The following is a 22053-nucleotide window of genomic DNA, read 5'->3' as shown; positions in this document are numbered from 1 at the left end:
GGGACATATGATGGGATTTACCTGAGAGCAAGCATTATAAACTTCAAGGTGGTAGCTCACAGGAAATTTATTATAGTCTGTGCTGGCATGTGACTAATAGGTGGCTGCCCTGTGTCAGGAGTCACATCACGGAAAAGAGCATTAGGATAAAGAGGTGAAAATGAAGTCCAAGATGAGTCGGGCTTGTGGGAAAGGAGGACTTTCATTGACATTCTGAAAAGCAGGTCTTCACACCCTTTTCATCAATCTGTCTTCAGTAAGTGGTCACCGGGTATGAAGCAGCAGAGTGAGATCTACCTTTGTAGTACAAATCAGGCTGTTGATGTCGTCCAATTACCAGTAAGTTACTCTCATAGTAATAGGACTGACGGTGATGCCTGGCAGATCTGGCTGAGAGGAATGGCTTATTTATTTCGAATGACATAAAATCTCTTAGGAACAAGGACTGTCGTTAGAAACTGAAATATCAGGAAAAGGAGCAGGTATTTCGTACTGACATTTTAGTTTTGAGAGACCAAGAACTTTCTTAAGGAAAATAAAAGTTTTCCAAAACAAGGCAATGATTCGGAGAGATTACAGAACAGTTTGGATACCATGATCTCACTACAGTTCCCTAAATAAACCTTATTACTGTACATCTAGTACTTGCCAATTTAAGTTGGTAAAGTCTTACACAGTTACTTAAACCTGGTTATCTGATGAACATTCGTATGTCTGCATTTAATAGAATATACAGGGAGTTAGGTCTCTGCATGAAAATGAAGGAAAGACACATGCAGAATTATACATTTAATGGTCACACTGTTCTCAGGCACAGATAGAATTTTACATGTTTAGTCTTTAAAACAGTTGTTATTCTATTAACTAAGCAAATATGTGTCAATGGTTCTGGCCTACCATCTCCAACTGCACTCTCCAGCAACCTGTACACTTGATTCTAGAACGAAATAAAAAGGAAGAAAAATCCCACCAAGAAGCCTCAGTGATCCCAGCCCAGAAGAGCTTGTGGTCTCAGAGAGACGCAGATAAGCAGGACTCAGTACACAAAAAGCCTTGACAAAGATGAGAGCTTTGGGCTTCTTGAAAGCAGAGAATGCCTTTGATAGGTTTTCAAGGATAAACAGGAGTTAGCCGGGAAAAGGTGACAGAGGAAGGACATTCCAGGCAGAGGGAGGACTTCTGTAAAGGTGTGCAAATGCGTGATATCATCAGGCAAACGAAGCATTCAGGTCGAGGTAGAACATATTAAAATGGAAATGCAGATAGAAGAAATCTTATATTGCAGGTTAACTTTGAACTTACTTGGTGGATAAGGGATAGGAAACCATGAAAGGTTGCTGGCATGGAGGGAGGTGTTCTCCATTTTTAGATGGATCACCCTTGGTAGCTTGCTTCAGAGAACTGAGCAGGTGCCAGACTTAGTAAGGAGCAAAAGATGTCTTGGGGAGGAGGTGGTCTCTTGAAAAGGTGCTCCCTTCTCTAAGTGCCATAATTAAACAGAAATATAGGAAGTGAATAGTCTAAACAGAGTTATGTTATGTCAAGAAATACCCAAGGGGGGGAAAAAAAAAGAAATACCCAAGGAAGTCAACTCAACAGAAAAAATACTGATGTTTTAAGGGCATAGGGGAGATTCAAGGTTGGATTAAAGGTAGAAATGACCAACTCAAATTATGTTCAATGGAGAAAACTAAAAGCTTACTGTGAAAGAGAACAATCCAGTGTACAAAGGAAAACGATTTAGTGAAAGAAGACACTGCAGAATATAAACTATTCACAAATTGGTACTAATCCCCAGATTATCTTTAATCAGGCCAATCTAAAAGCTGTAAATATAGCCCAGTCTGCTGTTCTGAATCTTGACTGTGTGTCCATTGTGTATGTATACATTATATATATGTGACATTTTATTATTTTATGGGTAACTCATTAATTCTCAGCTGTAAACTAATCCTATGGACATCACATGTCAATTTTCAAGCTCCTCATCTGACCCAGATAGCCTTAAATGTGATAGTTGCTGCTGCATAAGCACAAAGAAAATGAAGATATGGTCTCATGCTGGGTTCCGATAGTTTCTATGTTACATTAACATATCTCACTAAAATAGGCCAACGTAAGTCCACTGCAATTTTAAAAATTTGTTAAAACCTCATCCTTATACCTTCTCCACCACCACCTCAAATAATTGACACTAGAAAAGTTAATACATTCAGAAGAATCACTTAACCCATTCAACAGTTTATTTCTTACACCATATTTTATTGCACTCTGAAATACAAGCTACATTCTTACAAAATAGAAATTCCTTGTGTGGGGAGGAAAATTAATTTCTGTATAAGCTGAATATGCTGATGTTTTATGAACATTTTATAGAAAGGATTACAATATTTGTTAGAGTTAACTGCCTACTGAGGGGGGAAAAGGGAGTTGGCAAAAGTCTACATGCATAGATAGTCCTAAGTAGCATATCTCAAACATGAAGGTGTAAATTTGAGTCAATGATGCAAACGTTAGCAAAAACATTTTACAGGCACAGATAAGTTTTGGTGTTTATAAAAGGAAGGTGAACTCCTTCTGAAGGGCTTTTGTACATATATGCATGCTCATATCTCATATGCATATACAGGTTACACCTTGAAAAAGCCCTGTATAGTATTCAGAATCAAATTTACAAACAGGTTAAAAGTTAGTGTTGCCTGACTTTTAACAATAAAAGGACTCACTACAGATTTTTTAAACTGTTTACATTCAAAAGTAATCAATTTCCATAGTTTTTAGGTACTTACTTCATAAAAGTAAGTACATCTATATATACATTTATTGCATGGATAACCTAAACCTGGCAAGCAGCTGATTTTTTAGGCTTACTGAATCTTTTCCATGTCTTTATTAAGATTTAAAAATCAAATATATAGGAGTCAATCATTATTAGGGTATATGAGTGATAAAAATCAGTAATGGGACTGGAAATAGTATACCCACTTAGGCTATAATTAAGTCCTTCGATTAAAACACCAAATCATTAAAAACCATTTGTTTTAAGAGATATACCTTGCTACGTTCCTTATATAAGCTTAGCAGTAACTTTACACATGTTCTGTCATAGACTCGTTCTCTCTGTGCCTGCTCCTTTCCAATAATTCTCTTCACATCAAATTCCTACAACTGAATTAGAACTCCAGAAAATTCAACCTCTTTTTTCTCAGATGGCTAAAAAATCTGAATTACAATGAGATAGCTTGAAAAAAAAAATAAAATCTCTACATATTTTTAAAACTCAGACTGTATTTGTAAATTTACTTGCAATTGACTTAAAAAACAAAACAAAAAGCCCCCAAACGTGGTTTTGGTGGCTTCTTGTCCTTCAGACTTCCAAGGTTTGGATTACTTCATTGCAAAAAAAATTCTCTTTTCAATAGTTATATTCCATTAGCCTAGACTATTATCCATTTTTATATTAATGAATTTGCTTCATACTGACATAGCCAAAGACCTGGAATAAACTAGTCAAGCATGAACTTTCCTTTAGCAGAACATAATGCTTTTAAAGTGGTTTTTCAATTAAAACCATATTCCTACCTGTTACTGAGTTAGCTATACAACTACACAGGAAAAAGATCTTCAAAGGACATATGATACTCAACCTAACATGCATGATACTCAACCAGCCCCGTAATTTTTAATACTCACTTAGCACCCATGCATAATCAGACGGGTAGCATCTGAGAACACTCCAGTTGCTAAAGAAGAAATAGTGCCTCATTAAATACCAGTACTATGCCATGGCTCTCCATGAATACTGAATTTTCTAATATTCTTTGCTCGACTTTAATAATATCTCAGCACTGATAAGCTAGTATCTTGTCCAAATATTCTCAATTTGTTTCACTTTGAAACAGATTTCCTTTCATCATGTGCAATACCACAGTTATATAGATTCAATGAGTTTATCATAATGACCCTAAGGTTCTAATGACAGAGGACAAAAGCAATCAATGAACACCATTCCTCTGCTTTTATATCCATTTAAGAAGGAAATTCTTCAAAGGAACAAACACCCAAGCAGCTTTTTAGTCTTTGCTGAAATTTATAGGAAATAAGGCATTGGAGAACATAAGTGCTAACATCACTTCTTTACCCCTTGAAACTAGTTTTTTTTTTTTTTTTTTTTTAAGGGCAGTGCCCTTCACATTTCAAAATCATCATGTCATTAAAAACATGGATTTTCCCAGCCCTATTCCAAATCTACAGATTCAAAATCTCAAGAGGGAAGTCGAGAAAGCCTTCATATTAAAAAATAAGCTTCCCAAATAAGGGTCATTCACCACTGAGAACCACTATGCTATATATTATATAGAATATCTGACTAACACTGTAATTTTCAGTTGCCTGATATTTTGGGCAACTGTCAGAAGGTCAGTACATGTTAGGGGAAATAAAGTTTCAGGTGAGTTAGATTCTGATTCTATCACCAATAATTATGTGTGTGAACTATAGCAACGAATTGTTATGAAAAAAAAAAAAAAAAACAGTATTATGCACTCCACAAAAAATGCACCTGTAAAATCAAAGGTTTGGACCAGACAGTATTTAAGATTCCTTCCAGCTCCAAAATTCTGATTTCATTTTTCTTTGTTTTCTCTCTTCATATTGACAGGGGATGAAATGCAAATACATGTTTAAGGGAGTAATAGGTACCAAAGCTATTTCTAGTGTTGGCAGATGGGCCATAAAAACATGCCCTGCTGATCTGATTTTTACAATTCTATTAAACATAAAACCCCATACCTTAAGTCCCTGTTCACAACCATTCTATTTAATTCAATTTTGACTCTTTATCTATTTTGCTATAAACTATACTTATATTCCAGACAAGAAATAGCTTTGCTAAACAAAGATTACACTAAAATGCGACATTACTATAATTTACCATGTGACGAGGAAAGGGCAGAGATGTGTACTGAGACTGAGGGCTTCTCATAACATTAAGTCATATACCATAACTGAAATTCATTCACATCAATTACTTCCAGATATTTGGAGTAAAACTCCACAACAATCCCTATTGGATTTATAAAATAAATATGACTTGATTCTATGCACATCTGATAAAAGAAAGAAAATTTTCAAGAAGAATGACAGGCAGTAGAATTTTGAGTGAGGACACAGGATTTTATATTCAGCTAGAACAAGCTCTGACCTGGCAACCATCATCTCATCTGTATTCCCCTGCAAGGTCCTGCAGGATCCAGGCCCCCCCCTCCCCCTTCTCCCCCATCAGGAATCTCAACCCCTTATTCACTCCTGCATCAGGGCCTTCCCATCTGCTAGCCCTTCTGTGGAGAGTACACTTTATCAAGTATCTGCACAGTTTCCTCCTTTGCTTCCTTCAAGTCTGTGTGCAAACGTCACCTGCTGAGTTCTTACTTGATCTTCTCTCTCAAATTTATCTTCTTCCAAACATTTAGTTTTCTTTCTTAGAACTAACATCATTTAAAATACATTTTGATTATCTCTCTCATGAGCAAAAGATACATGAAGGCAGGGAATTTGGGGTTCCTCCTAGGGTATCACTAGAGCTTACAACAGTCTCTGGCACATACTTGGCATTCAATGAATTAATAAATGGGTGTATCTTGAATTATGTATTTTTCACTTACTGATTTTTTCCAATACCTATGTTAAAGTGAAAACCCACTTTAAAAGAATAGCTTTTGACAGAAAGACCTTAAGGGTAGGTGTTCACACTGTTAAAAAATAAAATATGCAACCCCCACCAAAGAGGGTCACATGGTATTTATTCAGTATCTCCAAATTTCTTTGGAGGTTTTCCAGAAAAAAAAAAAAAAATGTACTAGTAAGTATTTCAGATTTTTGTATCCAGAAATTGGTATTGTTTATAAATGAAATTGCTCGACTCACCCTTGGTTTCCAGACCATTCCATATGCCCAAACAAAGTCCATACCTGGCTTTATAAATCACTGGCCTCTCTGCCTCTAACTCTACTCAAATTCTCTGGGCTCAAGATTCTTCTGGAAGAATGACTAAACCAGCTAGAAAGTAAACCTCAGTCCCTTCTTTAAGAAAACATACATATTTTGGTTTTAAAAAAAATCAGGAAAAAGGAAAGAAATCTGAAAATTAAATAGCAAAACAAAAAACACATGGATGTCACCTTGGTTTTATTTATGTAATAACTGCTGTTCCCTCTAGTAATGTAGATAAATTAAGAAGTTAGATTTAGCTCTCACAGCTATGTACTAAAAATCTGAAAAATTACTATTCCATCTATATTGATGAATTAATGATCAATTTCAAGAGCATGATACAAAAAACAAAGTAAATTTAAAGGGATCCCTGGGTGGCGCAGCGGTTTGGCACCTGCCTTTGGCCCAGGGTGCGATCCTGGAGACCCGGGATCGAATCCCACGTCGGGCTCCCGGTGCATGGAGCCTGCTTCTCCCTCTGCCTATGTCTCTGCCTCTCTCTCTCTCTCTGTGTGACTATCATAAATAAATTAAAAAAAAAAAAAAAGTAAATTAAAAAAAACAATTTAGCTTGGGAAAAGTAACAGTTCTAATACTTGATTATCTATTATGTGAAAGGCAAGGAGCTCTGCATCAATGATCCAAAGCTACAGAAACAACACTGTAACTGAAAAGGACACACAGGTAAAAAAGATAACTGCAGCTAACCCTAAAACCAGTGACTGTGAGAGGTGCCTTAAGAGGCATAACTGAGCACTTCCACATCACAGCCAGAGTGGCAAAGAATTCCTGGAGAGGGCACGGAATGGGGGATTTCATAAAAGTACTGACATTTTCACTGGGGACACTTAAAGAAAGATGGAAGAAAATAAGGCCATTCTATGCAGCACTAAGACCATAAGCAAATGCATCCATCATCAATGAAATTCTGAGGGCCTATTCCCTGCGCACCACATACTGCAGATATAAAGTTGGAAACCCCACCTCTAGCCCCTGGCCCAAGCAACTGTTACATGGGGGAAGAAATGAGTCATTTATAGTGACTTCATAACAAATAGATCTGACTCGAACATACTTGTGAGACAGACAAATGGACTAGTAAGATTCAAGCCTATACACTGAAGCCCAATAAACCCATGTGTGATTATGACAGCCAGCTCCAAATTGTTTTTGAAGAAAATTCCAGTCTTCCTTTAAGTTGTTGAATCCACTTGGTAGCCTGTTCACTAATGGGATGAACCAGGACCTTACACTTCTAGTTAAAAGGACCAGGATAGAATGAGAAACTATGTCCACTCCAGGTTCAGTTAATTTAGCAAGCCAGCTCACTCGCACCTAAATGATTCAACTAAAAGGAAGACCACTAAAATCCTCAACGTTCAGCTCCAACAACTGAAGGCCCCTAAATAAAGACACAACTCTTCTGGTCTCTACCATCATTGTAAAGGCCAGGACACTGAAAGAAAGACTCTTGCCAGCTTAAGTGCTCCAGGCATTTTCAGCCCTCTGGCCAGCTTTGCCAGTGCCCTGCTAATCCCCAATGTTAGAACTCCAAGGAACTACAGGGGCTTTTCCCAATCCTTCCCCTTAATTATCTTAAAGAAACTACTCTCTGGACTAGGAATAAATGTCTCTATGTCCTTACTGACACTGAAGCTATACCGGGTGCTCAACCCCACTGTTATTAAGTAGCACCTGCCCTGGAATATAAAAACGGTTCATATAGTCTCCAATAAAACTCAACAGGTTCCTATCGCTAAACCTATTCCCTTTTGTGTAGGCCAACAGATATCCACCCTTCTCTCCTTAGTTCTTCTGCCTCTATTGATTGGGCTGATATTTCTAAGAAAAATATGCTGGAATTTCTCCTGAAAGGGGAAGTATTCTAGAATTTGAAAGCAGCAACCAACAGCCAAAGCCAATGATCTTTCAATACGTTTTATTTGTTCCATCTCTAATGGCACTAGAGCTAATTACAAGGACACTGATCATCTGTCCCTACTGAACCAACTACTACTCTCCTTATGGGCAAAACTCTCAACTCTTATTGGCATAGTGCCACGGTGCACCTATTAATATCCAAATATGTTTCTCAAAGCCTCTCCTTAGAATTAAGCAATACTCTATAAAGAGGTTCTTTAGGCCCACAATGGAATACTATACGGCCTTAGCCCCTGTAGTAGTCCCTGCAATAGCCCTATTTTATGGTTTTGTTTTGTTTTTTTTAAAGAATGGTTGCAGGATGGAAATTTGTATAGGACCTCCAAGCCATAAGAGTATTGTCATCCCTTACATCCATTTGTTCCCAATCTCCATACTTTATTGGGCTCTAACCCTGCTGAAAGCAAATTTTTCACCATGGCTGTCTTCTTTAGCATCTTGGTGGATAATGCCAGACACCATCTCTTTGCTTTTACTTGGGAAGGACAATATACCTGGACGGTACTGCCTCAAAGTTTTACTCAAAGTCCTTTGTACCTCTCACAAACCTTAAAACTTGATATAGATCATATAAAATTCCTAGAAGCTCTACCCTATTACAATATGTAGATGCCTTGCTTCTCCGTTTTCTCAAGCCTCTTCATAGGATAACAGCATCCAACTATTAAAACTTATAGCCTTAAAGGGACATGAAGTCTCCAAGAAACAACTGCAATTCACTCAAACTCAAGTTTGATATTTAGAGCACCGAAATTCTGGAACAGGGGCTTACAATTAGATCCAAATAGGTGTCATGGCATCCTGAACTTCTCAAAAACCAAAACTAAGCACCAATTAAAAGGTTGTCTCTTGGCCACTGTCAAAATTAAATGGCCCAACCCCTACTGGTGACTAAAAAACAACAAGCTTGACCCTATTATTTGGTGAAAAGCAAGATAAAGTCTTAAATGAATGCCTAATAAATCCCCCTGCCCTTGGACATATCAACGATCAACTTCCTATTTTTCCTTTTTCTATAATGAGAGAGAAATGCCCTTGGGTTACTCATCCCAAAACACAGGAAACCTCACTGACCCATAGATTATTATAGCCAACATCTAGACGCTGTGGCACAAGAGCACACCCCACCCTACGCCTCTGAGCCATTCCTACCACTGTTCTTCTAGTCAAGGTCCTTGAAGAAATAATCATAGGATCCCTCCTAACTAGTCTTGTACCCTAATTCAATAGAAGCCCTTCTAAATTCTTGTCATACTCAACTCCTGTCAGTTAGTTGCCTCACCTCCTATGAAATCCTCTTGCTAACCAACTCCTCATACAGCAGTACCCCGCACCCGTGGTTTCAATTCCCAGAGGAGTTGAAGAAGTTAAGAAAACTATGATAGTATCCAAAGCAAGTCTGTAACTGCAATGAAATGGCTCTTCTGAAAGAAGGTGGCCAACAGAACTTACATTAATAAAAATGCAAGAGACACTACAGCTTAAAATATGGAAGGACAGATGAACTCTTATACTATGTGACAATGCTGCAGGGCCTATGATAAAGTCAGTTGTAGTCTACAGAGGAAAGAACCCATGTGCTTGCAAAACCAAAAAGTTCTCTGCCTGTGTTCTGGTAACATCATCAGAAAGCATGGGTGGGTGATCGGCCATCTTGTTTATAGGATGATTCCAATGCTTCATTTTAGAAGTGAAAAAATACTCAAAAGAGGGAGAGCTGGAATTTAAAGTCCTATTAATCCTAGACAATGCATCTGGCTATCCTGAATCTGTTTGCTATGTAAATGAAAATGCTGAGGTTTGTAGTCTTACCTCCAAATATAACCTCAGCACTTCAGCCCCTGGACCAGGACATCATTAGGTTTTTCAAGGCCACACACACCTGCTTTGTATTTGACTGCCTTCCATCAGCAACTGATGCAGCAGACCCTAATCTGGACATAATGCAATGCTGGAAATCATTCACTACTGCTGATATAATAACATTCATAAAAGCTGCAAAGAATGAATTAAAACCAGAAGCTGTACATGACTGCTGGAAGAACTTATGAAGTCATGAGGGATTTTAAAGGCTTCCCAGGCATTACTATTAACAAAATCCTTCTCATAGCAGGATAAATTAGTGGATTAGGACTAGCCAACCTATTTGATGAGTAAGTTGAAGGAACACAAAGAAGTGTTAACAAGTGAAGTGAAAGAACGTGTTAAATCATTTACAAAAGAAGATGATGAAGAAACTGAAGCAGAAAATAAAGCAGAACCAGTAATGTGGACCTTAGCAAAATATGCTTAACTGTTTTGAATTGCACAGATAATAAATGACAAAATTATAGAATATGATCCTCAAACACAGGATTAAAATCAACTGGATGATCCCTGAAGGATTAGTTTCTGCAGCAACACTCTGATAGTTAAAAAGGGACAACAAATTCCAATTACAATGTTCTTCCTACAGTTTTAGGCAAAAAAACTTTTCAACTTATGTGCTTAACCAACTGCACCACCCAGGTGCTCCAATCTCATGTATTTTAAACTTTATCACAGGTGTGTACACAAAGAAAAAAAACACATAACGTATACAAGGTTCTGTAGTATCTGCTATTTCAGGGGACCACTGGTGGTCCTGGGAAAGCATCCCATGTAGATAAGGGATTAGGGGGTGAAGGAAACTACTGCGTAAATCTTCCTTGCTGTAACAACCTTCATCCTACCCTTCTCCTCCCCACCACTGATAAAACTTTTCATGACTGCTTATTATGAATGGACTCCCTCCATGAAGACTTACAGGAAACTCCTTTGGATAACCCTAACTTCATTGTTTACTGATGGTGCTTATTTAAAAGGTGTAAATAGTAATACTATGCTGGCTATGCATTTCCAACTCCCTTTGAAACTACTGGCCTGGCCTTAACCCGACAGGCTGAACTGTACGGTTTTATCCAGGCCTGCACTGTAGCTGAGGGCAACTCAGCTAAATATGCAAATATAGGCATACCTTGTTTTATTGTACTTCACAGATATTGTTTTCTTAAAAATTGATGGTCTGTGGCAATCTTGCATCCAGGCAAGTCTACTAGTTCCACTTTTCCAATAGCATTTGCTCACTTTGTGTCTCTATGTCACATTTTGGAAATTCTCACAGTATTTCAAACTTTTGCATTGCCATCGTTTTTGTTACGGTGATCTGTGACATTTATTTATTTATTTATTTATTTATTTATTTATTTATTTATTTGAGCATGTGCATGTGAACAGGAGGAAGGGGAGTGGGGACAGAAGGAAAGGGAAAGAATCTGAAGCAGGGTCCACACCCAGCAGAGCCCAACACAGGGCTTGATCTCAAGACCGAGATCCTAGGGTTGCCTGTGTGGCTCAGTGGTTGAGCGTTTGCCGGGGATCCTGGGGTCCTGAGACTGAGTCCCAGATCAGGCTCCCCGCAAGGAACCTGCTTCTCCCTCTGCCTATGTCTCTGCCTCTGTGTCTCGCATGAGTAAATAAAATCTTAAAAAAAAAAAAAAAAAAGACTCTGAGATCATGATCAGTTATCTTTGATATTATAATAGTTTTAGAGTGCCACAGACCACACCCAGTTAAGGCAGTGAACTGGTAACTGTGCATGTTCTAACTGCCCAACAACCAGCCATTCACCCATCTCTTTTTCTTTAGTCTTTTCCCTGTTCTCTGAGATACACAAGATTGAAATTAGATCAACAGTCCTACAATGGCTTCTAAGTGTTCAAGTAAAGAGTCACATATCTTACTTTAAATGAAAAACTAGAAATAATAAACATTTCCTTAGTAAGGAAGGCATGCTGAAAACTGAGGCAGGTTGAAAGAAGGAAGGACTCCTATGCCAGTCAGCTAAGTTGTGAATGCAAAGGAAAAGTTCTTGAAGGAAATTAACAAATCATGAGAAAGCAAAATAGCCTTATTGATGATGTGAGGAAAAGTTTTAGTGCTACAGACAGAAGATCAAACCAGCCACACATTCCCTTAAGCCAAAACCTAATCAAGACCAAGACCCCAAAACTCTCTTCACTTCTATGAATGCTGAGGGTGAGGAAGATGCAGAAAAGTTTGAAGTTAGCAGGTTGGTTCAGATTTAAGGAAACAAGTAATCCCCATAACATGCGAGTGCAAAGTGAAGCACCATGTGTGGATGTAGAAGTTGGATCAAGTTACCTAGAAGATGTAGTTAAGATAATGAATGAAGGTGGCTATACCAAACAAAACATTTTCAACGTACACTTGGCCCTTTATCAACACAGGCCTGAACTATGTGGGCCCACTCACACACACACTTTTTTTTCAACAAATATACTGGAAAAATTGGGGGGGAGGAGGATTTGCAACAATTTGAAAAAACAACAAACTGCATAGCCTAAAAATACTGAAAAAATTAAGAACAAAGTATGTATTGTGAATGCATAAAATATAGTTACTAATCTATTTTATCATTTACTATCATAAAAAATACACATAACTATTATAAAAAGTTGAAACTTACAAATGTACATAGCACACATTAAACAGCATGCTACTAAACAATGAAGGGATCAACCAAGAAACCAAAGATGAAATTAAAAAATACATGAAGATAAATGAAAATAAAAACACAAGTCCAAAATCTCTAGGACACAGGGAAAGCAGTTCTAAAGGAAAAGTTATGGCAACACAGGCCTCCTTCACTAAAAAAAAATCTCAACAATCTAACTTTACACCTAAAGAAACTAGAAAAAGGCTAAACAAAGCTCAAAGTTAGTGGAAGGAGATAAATGATCAAGATAAGAGCAGAAACAAATGAGAGATTTAAAAAAACCAACAAAAAAGATAATTAAACTAAGAACCAGTTCTTTGCGAAGATAAAAGTGGTAAATCTTTAGCTAGACTGATCAAGAATGACAGAGGACCCAAATAAACAATCAAAAATGAAACAAGAAAGATAACACCACCACAGGAATACAAAGAACTATAAAATACTATGAAAAAATTATATGTCAACAAATTGGATGACCTAGAAAATTCCTAGAAACATACAACCTTCCAAAATTGAATCAAGAAGCAGAAAAACTGAACAGACTATGAACAGACTAATTAGTTACAAAACTGAAGTGATAACCAATAACTCTCAACAAATAAAAATCCAGGACCAGAGAGATTCACAGGTGAATTCTACCAAATATTTAAAGTTAATACCTAACTCTCCTCAAGCTATTCCAAAAATAGGAAACTTCCAAATTCACCTTGTAAGGATAACGTTAGCCTAATACCACAATCAAGCTACAAAAAAACTACAGGCCAATACAGGCTAATAATAACTGTGATGAACACAGATGCAAAAATCCTCAACCATTATTAGCAAGCTGCATTCAACAATACACTAAAAAGATCATGTACCACATCAAGGAGGATTTATTCTAGGGATGAAAGGGTGGTTCAATATTCTCAAATCAATCAACAGGATGCGTAACATTAACAAAATGAAAAATAAAAATCATACGGTCATTTCAACAGATGCAGGAAAACCATCTGCCAAAATTCAACATCCTTTCATGATAAAAATTCTCAACAAAATGGGTTTAAAGGAAACATATCTCTAACATAATAAAAGCCATATATGAAAAACCCACAGCTAATATCATACTCAATGGTGAAAAACTGAGTGCTTTTCCTCCAAGACAGTGACATCAACCCTTGACACTTTTATTCAACATGGTACTGGAAGTCCCAGCCACAGCAATCAGGCATGGAAAAAAAAAAATTGGTAAGAAGTTGTGAAACTGACACTATTTGCAGACGACATATTACACATAGAAGACTCTAAGACTCCACTCAAAAACTACTAGAATAATAAATTCAGTAAGGTTGCAGAATACAAAATCAATACCCAGAAACTGGTTGTATTTCTATACACTAAAAATCAAGCAGCAGAAAGAAAAATTAAGAAAGCAAAGTCCATTTAACTGCACCAAAAAAGAGTAAAATCCTTAGGAATAAACCTCACCAAGGAGGTGATGGACCTATACTCTGAAAACTATGAAACCCTGATCAGTCAGTCACCTAGGCACCCTGCTCCTAGATACTTTAACTTGCCCAATGGACAATTCAAAATTTGGCGAGGGGATTTGTCAACCTCTCCCCTGCCTCCATCTCATATGTTTTAGTCATGGTTTGTACGTTTTCTCACTGGACTAAAGCTTTCCCTTGTTAGGCAGGCAAATACCTTTCCTATGGCTAAAATACTATTAGGAAAGATGGTCTTGGGGTACCTGGGTGGCTCAGTAGGTTAAGTGTCTGACTCTTGATTTTGGCTCAGGTCATGATCTCAGGGCCCTGAGGTTAAGCCCTGCATCAGGCTCCATGCTTAGTGAGGAGTCTGCTTGAGATTTTCTTTTTCCCTCTGTCCTTAGCAACTCACACGCGTGTGCTCCTTCAAATAATTTTTTTTTAAAAAAGGATAGTCTCTACGTGGGGAACTCCCTTAGAACTCCTTAGTGGCCAGGGAACTCAATTCAATGGTCAAGGACTTTAAAGGCCTGTGCTCATTAGCCACTCTACTGCACTTATCACCCTCAATCCTCAGCTAATCAAATGCACTAATGGCATCATTAAGGCTCAACTGGCAAAATTTATAGACACTTTTATTTAAAAATTCTGTTTATTTGACAGAGTGAGTGCATACAATCAGAGAGAGAGGGAAAAGCAGGCTCTCCGCTGAGCAGGAAGCTTGATGTGAGGCTCAGTCCCAGGACCCTGGGATCATGACCTGAGCTGAAAGCAGATGCTTAACCAACTAAGCCCCCCAGGAACCCCTACAGAAACTCTTTTCATTAAATACTCAGGCCAAAAACACTGCCATTAGTCCTTCAAAATCTCAGGAACACATCTCTTTTGGAATCTGGAAACTCTCACCCTTTAAGATAATCTCAGAGCACCCAATGCACATGGCTCCTGCTTCTTTGACTCACAGCTAAGAAAAATATACTTTAATATCATAAAGGTCTATTTTCTGATGAAAATAACCAGCCCTAGAACAGTCTTTCCACAGCACACTCCACAGAGACAAAGATCTCAAGCATCACTCCTTAGAATTCAGAAATACAATCTATTGCAAATGACACGAGAAAGACTCTCTTCAACCCTGTTTGAAAAGCCCAATGCTTATTACCACCAAACTCCAGGGAACAGACTCTTGGATTCATGTCACATCTAAAGAAAGCATCCAACCCCAACTGGACCTGTGTACCAACTGGTGACCTGAAAGTAAAGATTTCCAGGATCTGAAGCAGATGACAGCTTTCCTTATATGAGACTGTACCAGGCCTGTAATCCTGCTTCCCCTGCTTGTTCTGTTTTCTTCTCCCTTTCTTTCATGGAAGGACATTTCCCAATACCTTGAAAGAGGGATAAGCCACTCAATTACTGGATTTGTCATCAGAAACCACTATCTGTCCATGATAGCAGTGACCCCTTACTCTACTCTATAAACTTGCTGGAATCCCAGACACCATAAACCTGAATTGTCCCACAGGTCCCTTTTAATATTCACACAGGAATACTAAATCTACATTATCACCATTCCTTGCCTCAATTTAACCAAACCCTGGGATGAGAGAATGTGTTCCACCAAATACATATAGGAAAGATAGTAGAGAGCAGTGTAAATTAGACCATTTGCAGGTTTGCTGTCAAACCCATGTATCTCCATTCGTCTTTCAATATATAATGTAGCATTTGTGTCTTGGCTGCATGATGCAAACACTTCTATATTGACCAGTGGTCCATAAATACTAATACTTATGAGAAGTCCTACATATACAGCCCAGCTACTCCTTTACATGTGGAGGTTTTGGTGAATCGCCCCTATGCTTGACAGCCAGACAATGAAAGGACAATGTACTCTTATTGTAGTTACTGTTTTATTTTCTCTTCATAACAAATGAGAGGCTTTCTACTAATCCACCCCAATAAGCCTCCATGGGCACCTTAAATGGGAACTTCTAGGAAGCAAATAGGATTCCCAATTTGCCTACATAGAGAGCAAGCCTTTCTCACTTAGGTCAGAGGAAGTGCCACTGATCGCATAATCAGCAATCTCTCCAACATGAGCACTAGCCGATTGTGCTGCCAAGGCAAGAGCAGCTCAGCAACAATCACTTGACTCATTGGCTAGAGCAGTTTTGGCTAATCGTACAGCCCCTTGACTGTGTACTTGCTGAAGAGGAGGTGTTTGTGAGACTGCCAATACCACATGTTGCAACAGATAAATTCCTCTATAGTTACAAATCCAACTGCATAAAAATAGAGAAATAAGCACACCAGCTATAATAAATCCCACTCAACAAACCCTTTGATCTCTCTTCAGCTGGTTCCCTTCATGTTTGGGCTCCTGGTTTTACAACCACTGAACAAAACAGATTTGTTATTACTTTTAATTCTGATTTGTAGAATTATTAAGCTTTATACCTGTTGCCATCAGCCCTTTGTAAAAATGACAGGCCCACTAAGGTAATACTAGCTCAACATTTTGAGATGGTCTCCCATGCTTAAAATATGTATTAAGATACAGACTTTAAGAGGGAAATGCCGGAGTTCTCCCTCCTTTTTACTCAAATGTGGCCTAAATGGTTTCCCACCTGTGCACTTTCTCTCCACCGTGGGACAGGTCTACCAAAAAAGGTCCTTCCTAAAAAAAAAAAAAAAAAAAAAAAAAAGGTCCTTCCTGGTACAAAATCATTAAATCAGAAAACCTAACCTGGTCAGCCAACGAGAAGTTGCCACAACCCCAAATTCTTCTTCTTTTTTTTTTTTTTAAAGATTTTATTTATTTATTCATGAGAGACACAGAAAGAGCAGAGACACAAGCAGAGGGAGAAGCGGCTCCATGCAGGGAGCCTGCCGTAGGACTCGATCTGGGTCTCCAGGATCACGCCCTGGGCTGAAGGCGGCGCTAAACCGCTGAGGCCCACCTGGGTGGGGCAACCCCCACCTGGGCTGCCCTCTCCCCCTCTTCCAACAAACTTTCACTTAAACTCCCTCTCCCAACTTCTTCCTTTCCTCTATAAAAAGCAAGTCTTTCCTCTTCATTCCTGGACTCGTGTATGATCTACCATAGTTTGCATGTTCCAAATTCTATTTCTTCGGCTACTTCTGAGTAAACTCATTTTGCTGGTAAAATAACTGGCTATTTTATTTTTAAGGTTGACACTCTCCATTCTTTGGTGTGAAAACAGAATTGATGATCTAACTCTGCACTAATGGAAATAAAAGGACAGGATTCATGGTTTACAAGTAGTGTGATCCTAACAGTTTTGCTGTTTTGACATTTAAATTAAAATGGAATTATAACCAAAGACTTTCTAAAAAGTCCCTTAATATCCTACAGTGTGTATCTTCTGCCACCAGTACACCTCATTATTTTCAAAATACTGCTAATACTTACATATTTAAGCTCTGCTGAATTAAAATAACTACTCATTTAATGACTTTTTCTATGAACTCATACTTTCAAAGTATAAAATTTAAAAATTAAACTAAAAAAATTTAACTGTTATTTTCCTCAACCAGAATCTTGAATCGTATAGGATTTAACTTATAACAAAAAGGCTTAATATAGGATTTAAGCCTCTCAGCCTAAATGAATGTAAAATAATCTGACAGGGGTACGCCTGGGTGGCTCAGTCGATCAAGTAGCCAACTCTTGATTTCAGCTCCGGTCATGATCTCAGGGTTGTGAGATCATCGAGCTCCATGCTCAGCATGGAGTCTGCTTGAGATCTCTCTAAATAAATAAATAAAAATAATCTTAAAAAAAAAAAAAAAAAAGAAAATGTTGACATTATCAATAACATTAAGCACTGCTTTTCGCACTTTAAATATACAGGTACAAAATTCCTTCAAAACCCTTGGAGTCAGAGGTGCCCCTACGGTTCACAATTTTGGATTTTAGAATACAATACAGATATATCATTTATTTAACATCAGCAGGATCTCTGCTAGTATTCTATAATTAAACATATATTTCTGCAGAAAATATGACTTCATGCTGTAAGTTCACACATAAATTTAGTTTTTAGAGCCTTCTGGACTAAAAGAAACAATTCGTTTAACTCCTAATAGCTCATGAGGCAGGTATTATTATCCCAAGACTGTGATCAGCATGATGTGTCAGTCTTCTTATACCTGCAATAGTTGTTAAAGATATCTTGCTTCTCTGTAATTACCTGGGTTTAAAAAGAACACAGAACCTTCAAATACAAACCAAGATAACCTGCTTATATTACCTTCTATAAGAGGAGGTTTTGATTCCTACTAAGTTTTCCTACTTAAGAAACTGAGGAGAATATTCTGACATTTAAGAATATACCTTTCTAGGGGTACCCAGATGGCTCAGTTGGCTGAAAACATGACTCTTGATTTTGGCGGAGATCATGATCTCATGGTCATGGAACTCAGCCCTGCATCGGGCTCTGCACTGGGCATGGAGTCAGCTTGGGATGCTCTCTCTCTCTCCCTCTGCCCTCTCCACTCATACTTGCTCTCTCTCACAAAAGAAAATACCTTCCTAGCCCACATACAAGCAGAATTAAACAATTCAACTTGCAGATTTTTTCCATTATTGTCATATAGGTGACTAATAAATCACCCATTATACACCCAACTCATAAACTTGAAGGAGTTACAGCATGACATTGTAGTCTGACAGACCCAGGTTCAAATCCCCACTGCATCACTTATTAGTGGAGTAAATTTGGGCAAAGAACTTAACTTTGGCCTCATTTTTCTGATCTGTAATAAGATGGTATCACTACTTCACACGGCTGTTATATATGAGGTAGCATATATATAGCACTTAGTGACACCGGACCCATAAAATGTACTAGTACAGAATAGCTACCCTTTTACTGCCCTAATGGATTAGCAACGTATAGGATTTTAGCTTGATTTGAATGAGGGCAAGTTTACTGAGGTAGAAAGAGAGGCTAAGAGTCAATTTCAGAAGCAAGTCACGAGGATGACCCAAATAGTAACATTGGTGAGTAAATCAGTATTTCCAATTTGGCCACAAGTTCCCAGATTATTTCCAAAATCAAATCTCTTGATGTAAAATGAACCTATAATAGAATATGCGGGGTTGGACACAAAGGAAACAAGATCAATGTTGATGATCTCTCATTTAGAACTACTTATAACTCTTTCTGGCACAGGCACCATTATTTTGTCTTTTTAAGCTTTTATTATCTCTTTATTTATTACCTCTCCTTGGTTCCTCCCAGCCAAAGATAACATAAATCCATATTCTTATGAGACTACAAGATAGCAGGTATGAATGTATAAAGGCAAACTTATTTAGAGCTGGTTAAAAAGAAAAGTAACTCTCATAACAAGCCACCTACTCAGAAATTTTCTGAGTATTTCTGGAAATGTCGGTAATAGCTCTAAGTCAGAGGGGTACACACTAATCTGGACAAGAAAGATCCCAATACAATTAAAGTGCATTAGGCAAACTGGTAAATTAATAGGCGATACTGCTCTGAATCAGTGGATCTCAGAGATCAATGACCTACTCTGATATGTAGATAACAGAGGAAGGAGAACAGGAAAAGTAAAATGGGTAAGGACAGCTAAACAGTATTTAAGTAATAAACTAAAAACTTCTGGGTTTAAAACTGGGTTAAATTAAAACTTCTACCTATTTATATTAATGCACTGACACACACACTCCCATTTTAAATATCTGAAATATATAAGATTTATAGATATATATTTATAAGACAGCCCAATATTCTCCTTTGTTCTATATAGTTAGCCTAGGGAGACAAGAATCATTCAATATTCTAAAGTTCGTGAATATCACAAATCTCAGAGATGAAAATGCTTTTAAAAATGCAGTTATGAATGCAAACCATCCTTTCTCTCCATTCCATATAAAGACAGAGAAAATCGGTTATTTTTTTAAAGTGGCCTGTAATTGCCAATGCTAAAGACTGGACTTTGTTATAGGTGGTAACCAACTCTAAATGGGTTAAAACACATGATAGAAAATTATCAAAACTGACCCTGATGTTTAAACATGTGGCACAGCCATCTGAAAAATTACTTGATAGAAGAGTTCAAAGAAGTAGACCATCCATTCAAAATTCTTTGAAGACTGAAAATTCTGGGAAGTCATCAAGGTGCTTAACAAGGTGATTACAAAAATCAGGAGAACAGATGAAGAATGTAAGATTAAGAAAGATTATTCTAGGACTAAACCTTAAAAAGGAAAATAAGAAAAACTAAGAAAAAAATGTACCTTATGAAGAAACAAAAGGTTAACCAGAACACAGGAAAACCAAATTTAAGAACTGAAAATGGAAATCTAAAAGAGAGACCAATTAATAGCTGAGAATATAGAAAATAAGGATAAAGAGGGCTCTTAATCAAAATGATGGTTTGCTGTTTTATTTATTTTTTAACTTTCTGGAAGCTTATAAATCCTCATTATCTAGAAGAGCGAAAGAGAAGCAGTACTTCAGAGTGTTACTTTAAGGCAACAGTCTAACCTACTTCTCATAAGTCCTCCCTTCTTTACCCATAATCTATTGTACTTGGACCAGGTCCATTTATAGTCATGTATATTAGAACTTCATTTGGCTCAGGGAAAACCTGAATCCCAAACATTAAGCAAATCTAGCCAACAGATAAGCATACTTTACATATAATGTATCCTTTTAAAGTACAAGCAAAACTAGTAAAAAAATTTTTTAAGCAACTTCTATTACAATAGTGTCATTCCTAAGAAGTTACTTTTAAGCCACAGAAATGTTTCTTATTTAGAATCATAGACTTTTAATTTTAACTCTAAGATTCTAAAGATTATTTACAAATAAAGGACATAGAAAGACTAACCCTGAAGATTATTAGTGGCAGATATTTGCTGGAGCTAGGATTCTTGTCTCTGGTGTGGTGCTTGCTATATGCCCAACTTACTGTTATCTGTAGCAACAGCCTCCTTACCACCCCTTAGGACTAATGGTACTAAGAAACTGTGACATACAGAATACTAAAACTACTATCTAGTTTCCTTAAGGAGAAAATTTGAGAAATTCATACAAGCAAGAACTTAATTTTGCCTTTTCCTTCAGTGCTGAAGAACCAAAAAGGTAGTCTGTAGCTCTAAGTGGGCAAAAGGACAAGTGAAAACTCCCAGGTGCTCAACAAGCTGTAAAAGGTTTGGGCAAGGTCAGATACCACCCCAACATCATTTTCTTCATGAACTTTGCTACATTTCAAGTCAAACGACTAGATGGAAGGGACTGAATTCTCACTCTTTGTAAAGATGAACCAATGGCTGATTCACCTTTGGTTCACCCTATCCTCAGCTATGAGTATGTAAGAATGCCTTGCCACACTGTGAGGCCTAATAGACACCAATCTCAACAATTTAGCAATTACAGTCAAAAAGCAAAGTCAGACCCTACAGGTCATCAATGGCCTATATTTCATAAAAGCTTAGACTGCAAAGAATTTTAATCATAAAACACTATTTTTCTGTCTCAAAACAGTATTTATAATTTCAGCAGTCATTCCATAATCCGTTCATGAATGTTAATTTCTCTGTTGATTATAAGCTCTTTGAAGTTAATGATGTCTTTACTTTTTGTACTCCTATGGTACTCTAGAAACAGAATATACACTAAATATATACCTATTAATTTACTCTCTTAGCAGCTACCCTAAACCACTAAAACCAAAGTAATCATGGGGATGTGAGAAGAAATACTCTAATAAAGGAGGGAAAAAAAAAAAAAAAAAGGCAACAAAATCCCAACACAAAACAAGCCACTGGTAATTTCAGGTCTCCTGATGTGGCAAACAAATAAAACCCAGCAAGAAGTAGAGTTGGGCTTTCCTAAATCACTCTTTGGCCCAATTTCACAGATTATCCTTCAGTATAGATAAATTTGCAGCATGTTAAACTCAGGTGTCTTATGTTTTATACAGGAATTTAGAAGGTAAGGACCAAAATCTCAGTGTAATTACAAATATTTCTCATAAAAATAACCAAATAGGAATTCCGAGTGATAATTTCTCAAAGTTCTCATTACAAAACTTAATAAAAAGGTAAATAAACCAAAC

Source organism: Vulpes vulpes, chromosome 6, assembly GCF_048418805.1.
Source record: "Vulpes vulpes isolate BD-2025 chromosome 6, VulVul3, whole genome shotgun sequence".
NCBI classification, from domain to species: Eukaryota; Metazoa; Chordata; class Mammalia; order Carnivora; family Canidae; genus Vulpes; species Vulpes vulpes.
This window is presented reverse-complemented; position numbering follows the sequence as displayed.